This window comes from Alligator mississippiensis, chromosome 4, assembly GCF_030867095.1.
Source record: "Alligator mississippiensis isolate rAllMis1 chromosome 4, rAllMis1, whole genome shotgun sequence".
Classification (NCBI taxonomy): Eukaryota; Metazoa; Chordata; order Crocodylia; family Alligatoridae; genus Alligator; species Alligator mississippiensis.
Window position 1 is genome coordinate 62,529,902 of NC_081827.1, and position 7,269 is coordinate 62,537,170.

The 7,269-nt window shown below is 39.0% G+C and overlaps 1 long non-coding RNA gene across 1 annotated transcript; it reads right to left on the bottom strand.

The window, feature by feature from the left end:
• Positions 1-1,944: 1,944 nt before the first annotated feature.
• On the bottom strand, positions 1,945-4,087 carry LOC132249820 (uncharacterized). The gene is made up of 3 exons (XR_009461326.1): positions 3,994-4,087; positions 3,333-3,727; positions 1,945-2,451 (listed from the first exon to the last, which is right to left on the bottom strand). It is a non-coding gene; the product is annotated as an uncharacterized LOC132249820 (long non-coding RNA).
• Between the last annotated feature and the right edge of the window lie 3,182 nt (positions 4,088-7,269).

Below are 7,269 nucleotides of genomic sequence, written 5' to 3' on the forward strand. Positions count from 1 at the left end.
CATTAGCCCATCTCTCAGTGTAAACTCCAGGTAAAGAAAGTATCGGTGGTTTGTCTTGAAAGTAAATTTGATTCACTGAGTAACATTTGAGACACCATCTTCTTGCTGTCCTTTAATAAACTTATCCTTGTAACTTAAATTCTAGGATGGCTACAAAAAAAATTAAAAAAAAAATGCTTATATAAAAATCCATATACATTTTGCTGCTTTATGCACCGAGGCATCCTTCAGAATTGTCAGGATACAAGAACAGGACGCAGCAAGCAACCAGTTTTAGAAGCATGAGGGTGAAAGGAGGGTAGAGGAAGTGGGGGGACAATTAGATATCAGATAGGCTCATGTAATTAAAAGCAACCTTCCCAGGAGCTTGAGATACAACTTAAGCCATTGCTTCATCATAGATTTCCTATGTGATCTTGAGCAAGGTGCCTAGATCCAGATCCAAAAATGGGATTTAGATGTTGTAATGTTGAATGCTGCAATGCTGAACTTTTAGGTGTTCAGCCCACATAGTGGAATCGAGAGCCCTCATTTAGAGGTTTACATTCTTTATAGACTACATGGAGAGCTAGGCATCTCAGAATGGGATCCACAAAAACTAGCATGCTGATAAGAAAAGTGACTAAGCTAACCAGTAGGAGAATGCAAAGGAGGGAGCTGTTAAATCCTATTCCTCCCAAGGGCTCAAGAGGCCTTATTCAGAGCCAGACACCTTCATACTTTGATGTTTTCAGTCCCCAACTCTCTTGCAAAAAATAAGTGTCTACATTATTTCCTTCAAAAAACTGAGGCGGCTAGGGAAGCATTTTTTTTTTAGACTGGTGGTTCCATTTCTATTCCCATTGTATCTAGTAGGTCAATGATTAAGATTTGCCCAAAATTCCCACCTCTGCTTGAATAGCTTCAATGCCATCTCCCTTTTTTTCATGATAAGGCTCTAACCAACAGATTTTATTCTATACCTGTTAGGCTCATTCTTCACTGCTCTGGCTGAAGCTTTGCCATTATGCATAGAAGAATTCAAAATTTCATTAAATCATAAACAGAGAATTAAAAAACAAAAAAAAAAAGAGTCAAAAGAATCAGCATGTCTTTATATTTCAGTGCGGTAGAGCACTCACCTAAGAGAAAAGATGTACATGCCAGTCCAGTCAGACGTTTTTTTTCCCCTACAGTAATCACCAGATAAAATTCATCAACCCTCTCCTCCCACCTCTCAAAAGAAAACAGCAGCTACCTCTTCATTTTGTATAGTTCTGCATCTGGTAGAAGTGGTTGACAAAGGCCTATTACATGAAGCCCTCTGGCAAGATGGTCAGAAGAACACCCGGTTTTTGGATCCTTGTAGGCCTTAAGTGTGAGGCAGGTGTCATACTGCTAAGCAGTCAGGACTATGGTGCTTCTGGGCATATACAGACCCAGAACCCTAGGTTCCTGGTAAACGTTAATGACAAAAATCCTAAAATGCCTATACAGTTTAGGCAGGAAAGCTAAGCACAGATATTCAAGGAAGTTAAATTGGGTTAAAAATGGCTGCCTGATTTAATCATAGCTCATCTTGATGCTGATCTTACATACAGATCTGGTCTCTGACCAGAAATCGAATCTAAACCTGTAACTATACAGAAATTCCATCCACACAGACTGGCCTAAAAATTATAGAACCAGGTTAAGATAAACCTGGACTGATGCAGTATGAAACTTGTTTGATTTAGGTCAAACTGGTGCATGGAACTTCTGTACATTTTCCTTGTACAGCCCCAGGGCTGGGAAAACCCAGCCACCAGCCCCAGCCCTGGGGCTTTGCTTTTCATTCCCAACCCCCTGAACCAGACTATTTTTTGCCCTTTGCCAGACCAGTCAGTAACATCCCCCACCCATCATGCACCTGACCCCCATTCTTCTCTCACTGCCCCCCCCCCCCCCAAAAAAAAATTATCTGATACTGGGTGGTCATTTTAAGCCAATTTAACTTCTCCCTAACACCGCAGAATATATTTACTTAATATAATTCCAAATGAACAGGAATTGGTTCCTAATAACCTCGTCTTAAGTTGAAACTTTGTAACTTGGAACCAATTTTCCCATAGGAAACAATATTATAAATGTGGGATTGGCTGCTTAACCAAGGCGCAATACCCCATTTTCACCAAAAATAATGCAGAACTTCGTACTCAATCAATTATAGATGAACAATATAGCTACATGAATGTGTTTATATTGTAAATAGCAATCATATTGATTTGGAAGGACTTCTTTGAGGTGGCTTTGCTGGACGCTTTGAAGGGTTCTTGGTTGGAGTCTTCTCAGGAGTCTTAGCTGAGGTTTGTCTGCTTTCTTAAAAAAAATATCCAAAGAAGTTTGGACAGATGTTCTCCAGGGAGATGGGCAATGCAGCAAACTTGTTCACTGGCATGGCTTGGCATCGAATCAAGTGTTGTAAAGTTGAAACTGACATCAGAAAGTTGAAACAGGGTGTCAATTTATAAACGTTGTAAGTGCAAAATGTGGTAACTCAAAACGTTGTAAGTTGAGGACTGCCTGTATTGCAATTTTGGACTTAAGTGCCTCAGTTCTTCGTTAGTGCCACTTTAGATGCTTACATTTTTTGGATCTGGCCTATGTTTTAGATCCCCAGCTGTAAAGTGGGTATAATGTATTTATCTTTATAGGTAGGGGAATGCTATTAAAACACTGTAAAACTTTGATATTACCAGAAAAGGGCCCTAAAAGTGCCTTAGAAAGCATCGAGGCATTTAAGTGCTCATACAAATGCTAGAAACCTCCTATTGTAAGTCTGAAAAATTAAGCTGAAACTGCCATCAAAACAGGCCCTAGAGACAAGCCTGGTACTTTCAGCTTTTGATCAGGATGGAAATACCAGTCTCTCTCCTACAGACCTTCTAGCTCTCTTGTGTGTGGTCCCAACCAGAATCCAGTTTCACTCACAAAAAAATTAAAATATAGTTGATGGAGGAAAGGAAAAAAAGCAAATTCAAACCTTAAGAATCAAACTGTTTTAGGCTTGGACTTTCAAAAGAATCCCATGCATGTTATTCATGCAAGTCTCATGTTATTTCTATAGGATTTCCATTTCTAATTTCCTTAGGCTCTTTGAAAATGCTATACTGCTGCCTTATTTGAATCATCCCCAACATAAAGGATGCATCTTCACTCCAAAATGAATCCATTCCAAAATATAATATTAATATTTGGAGAAATTATGTGAATTCCAAAATGATATTATGTGGGTCTTGTTTATATTTTTCTCATTTATTTCAAGGTCTGGATTGCTAGTTTTCTATATATCTGCAGTGTAGGCTTAGCTTTACCTTAGTGTAAAGAGGTGATCCAGCACCCGCTCAGGAAGCCTTCTCTTGGTGTGGACATTCACAAATCAGTTCCTTGGTATAAAGTCAAGAAGAGGATTGTAGTGTGGCAGTATTAAGAACCCATCTAATTGTAGGCCTGGTCAAGGTAGAGATACTGCAAGCACGATGAAGGTTATTATTTTTAGGTGAGTAAAGGATGGGAGACTGCACTAATCTTGCAGGTCTGACAGTTGCTACTAACACTGGTAACCATGAAGAGTCTCTCATTAGAGCAGAGTTTTGTACAGCTCCTCTCTATCTTTGTACGGGTCATACTGATGATTGTTTGTGCACCCTGGTCTTTCCTCATGCATGTTTCTTCTCCATCTCCATTTTTGCAGCACCTGGTAGGACTACTAAAGTAAATAAGAATGAAAGATCAGGACACAAATATTTCCATGGAGATTTATCTAGACTGCGGTAGGAAGAGGAATGGTGATTTTTAAAACAAAATAAAAACAAAAATAAATTCCTTTTAAACCTCCTTTTCCATTGTTATTTCTAACTTATGAACCACTAGAAAAAATATTTCTTCTTTATACAAGGCAAAAATCAAAGCAAAACACAAGTTAACCAAGAAGTGCAAATCATCTGTACAAAATACTAGAGGAACATCACATACCCTCCAATATGTTAGGAATGAAAAGGCTGAGGAGCTGTCTCAATCTGAAGCATTCCTTTCTCTCATTAACTGATCAGAAAGTTCCTTGCATGGAAGTCATGCTATCAGACTTCTGTGAGCTTTCAGAACATGAAGCTGGGGGAAAAGACTATTTCAATTATTTCCTTGGAAGCCCATAGGGCTTTTTCCTTTATAAGTTAACATTAATGACGTCAGTATTAATGAATGGAAACTTCTGTTCCATGTTTTCAAAATTTCACTGAAAAAGCAAGGAGTTGAATTATAGGTGTAGGGATTAAATTGTGGTACCAGTTTTGAGCAACTTGGGACTCAGTGACATGGAAGCTGAACTATTTGAACCTCCTGGAAGACAGCAAGCTGTTGGAGGGTCTTCAGGATTTCTCTATAGATGCAACAGGCACAGGTTAGGTAAACAACCCTGGTTGCTTCCAGGGTAGTAAAACCCTGTCATCTCATTGACTGCCTTCCCTTTTTCATGTCCTTGTGACAAGGTATTTAGCAGAATTTGCAGATTCACTGGAATCTGACAGGGTTGCACAGTCAGTGCTTCTACTGTGGCCTTCAATTTGTGACACCTGGGCTATAAGCTATATGCTTTAGTGCCTGATCTCATTGACAAAAGCAGTGAATAACCTGTGGTCTTCAGGCAGCTAATGTTTCAGTTTCAGTCCAATGCTGCCTTCCCCAAGACAATTTAATTGGCACAGTTAATGGAAAATAACTTGCAAGGCACTGTGTGCACTAAGAAAACACACTGTCTGGTCAAACTATGGTTTTTTTTCCTCTATTGAGTTTAATTTTTCTAATTGTTCCCATGGAATTGAATTTATCATAGTTAGAAAACTACTTTGTCTCTAGAGTGGAGAGGGAAAAAAATATCAGATAAGATAACCCCCCCACCCCCCTCAATTTCATGACACCAAAACAAAATATAAAGATATTTCCCTGGGTACATCACCGAGGGTAAGATTTTAATTAACTAAAATCTTACAACTTTGAAAATCCCCAAAGTACATATTTTTTTTCCAAAACATTGGGTTTGTGAACAGTGAAACACTATATTTTTTTGGCAAACAGTTATATGAATTTAGACCTTTAATCAAGCCCTACTAAATGCTTCAGTTTATAAATTGTTTATGAGTTAACCAGGACTTTCCACACAAATCTGTTTCACTTTAATAATAGTCTGGAACTTTTCTGTACAGTATTTTGTATAGTACAGTCTTCTACTGTTCAGATTTGGCTACTGTTAGGGTCTGATCAGAATGCATCTCACATTAAATATTGTTAGAGAGAAACAAGTCTGCAGTTCTAACATTAACCTTCATGCAGAATCTAGAAATAAATTTTAAAAGGCTTATGCTTTCCTTCCTTGTTTTCCCCCTCCTTCTCTACCTCTTGCATTACGATAGGTACCTCTAAAATTTAGAGACACTGAGGTTGGTTCAAAGCCAATCTCCCAGCTGAATTGTTCTGTAAGAGTGCTAGATGTGTGGCTGTTTCATTCCATTAATCTATGAGGGAGAAATCCTGAATTAGCTCTCAAAGTTTTTGCTACAAGTTCAAAAGGGTCCTTTAGTCTCCCTATCCTGGTGCATTATTCTTCTGTAAAAATTAAAAATAAATCCATCTGGTCATTGCATATGTTGCTAATTGTGCCACCACTTGGGTTACATATTTAAAACACATGAGTTAGAGAGTATGCCAAGTTATTCTTCTGATAAAGACAGGGTGAAATAGTCAGTGGGCTGGCTTCTTTAATATGCATTACTGCCCTCTAGTGGGAAAACTAATGTAACTGAGCTATTAATAACAAAATTAACATCTAGAAATAAAAAGACTTCTATGCCAAACTTGGCATTTCTGGAAGCTGTGGGACTGTAACACCTCCAAAAAAATAAGATCATTTTTGTATGTTCCTCATTTCTCACTATATTTAAAGATGCCCTTTCCTCCTTTTAGTTTTATTTGCATTAGTTATGAAATGTCAGATTTTGAGACTTGGTTAGAACAAGCTAAGTCAGATGCAAAGTTCTTTGCAAAGCTCAGGATAGAGGGGCATGACGGTGCCTTTAACACTTTCCTAATTCTGAACAGTTGTTTTTCAGACTTTGGCTTCTCTACCCTAAGCCAGTAGCTAATAGTCTCAAAGATGGCTTTCTAGTAGCAGGGGGCTTAGATGTCCTGGCCATGCTCCTATATCAGTAACCACAAGAGGGTGTGTACAGACTGTGGCACTAGTGGCAGGGACCACATGGACAACAATGGTAAGGCAAGCAGCACCAGGTCCAGCAGCCACATGATGACTGCCTGTGTTGCCATAGCCTATGCTCACCCTTCTGGTGCTGAAGGCCATGTCCAAGGGGTCTTGGCTAGCAACAAATTCCATGGAAGCCCATGCGCTGTCCACCTTCTAGGAGCCATATTTGACACCCCTACATAAAACTGTAGAAGCAAGGTTTCTTTTTGGATTTGGTGATATTTTTTATTGGAACAAACCTTTGGGCACAGAGGACCTGAAGAAAGACACACAGTGCCCAAAAGTTTGTCTAACATCTCTCCCAATAATGCAATCATTCTAGTAAGAGATGTTTCAAACCCGTTATATAAATGGAACTCATGACAACTGTCACTGGCTTGACAGAAGATCCTCCTAATGCTCCTAACAGTAACATCATTGCATTTTTTGTGGCCCTTAGCCACTGAGGAAATTTTGTAAAAGCTTTCATGATTAAGAAAGAAAATTATAAAATAATAACACTTAGGTTATTCTAAATATAAGCAAATGCTAAAACAAATAAGAATAGTCAGCTAGCATTTCAGCCTGTGCATCAGATTGGATGTAGCCTGCAACAAGCTCCATGGTCTGGGGCACAGGGAAGTTTCACACCTTTGATGCAAAATATCCTTCATTTAGGGTGACCATATGGGACAATGTGAAATCTGGGACAATACTCAGATCTGGCTTATTAGTGACCCATTGTTCTTTACTTCATGGGTGTTAACAATTACCTGTGAAGTAACAATTAATGTTAACAGGCAATTTTGCTTTCTGCTAGGGATTCCTATTTCATAGCTCCTGCCACTCTGCCTCTCCACCTGGAATGCTTGTTTTAAGTTTTTAATCAACCAGCCAGGACCAGCCTCCAGGACTGTCTTACCTTACCTTTAATACCTCTTCAGATATCTGGAAATAGACAAAATGCACAACCATCTGTAAGTGGGTCAGCATGCCTCCTGTTGTACAGGCTCCTG